Source organism: Penaeus monodon, chromosome 23, assembly GCF_015228065.2.
Source record: "Penaeus monodon isolate SGIC_2016 chromosome 23, NSTDA_Pmon_1, whole genome shotgun sequence".
Lineage (NCBI taxonomy): Eukaryota > Metazoa > Arthropoda > Malacostraca > Decapoda > Penaeidae > Penaeus > Penaeus monodon.
The window spans coordinates 36623152-36623502 of NC_051408.1; positions in this window are offsets into that span (position 1 = coordinate 36623152).

Sequence of the window (351 nt, forward strand, 5' to 3'; positions counted from 1 at the left end):
CCCCCCACTTTCCCCGGGGGGGTTTCCCGACACCAGTCCCTCGTGCCAGCGGGGCAGCCCACCAGAATGCCCCCCTTTCCCCCGGCCGAAGGGCAGGTTGTGCCATACCCTGGCTGCTGCCCGTCAGGCGACGCGAGGCCTCAGAGCGCCACAGCGAGGAAAAGAGCCTGGACGAAGGGCCCAAAGGACTTGGGGGCACTGCTGTGGGATCTCCAGAAGTCCCACTGAGGGAGGTGCTGGCAAAGGACGGAGTCCACGACGGAGAGGCGGGAGGAAAGATCGGGATCCGATGACTCTCCTTGTTCTTTCCTTTAGTGTATGTTTTTTTTTTTGCAGTTAATGTGCTTTTTA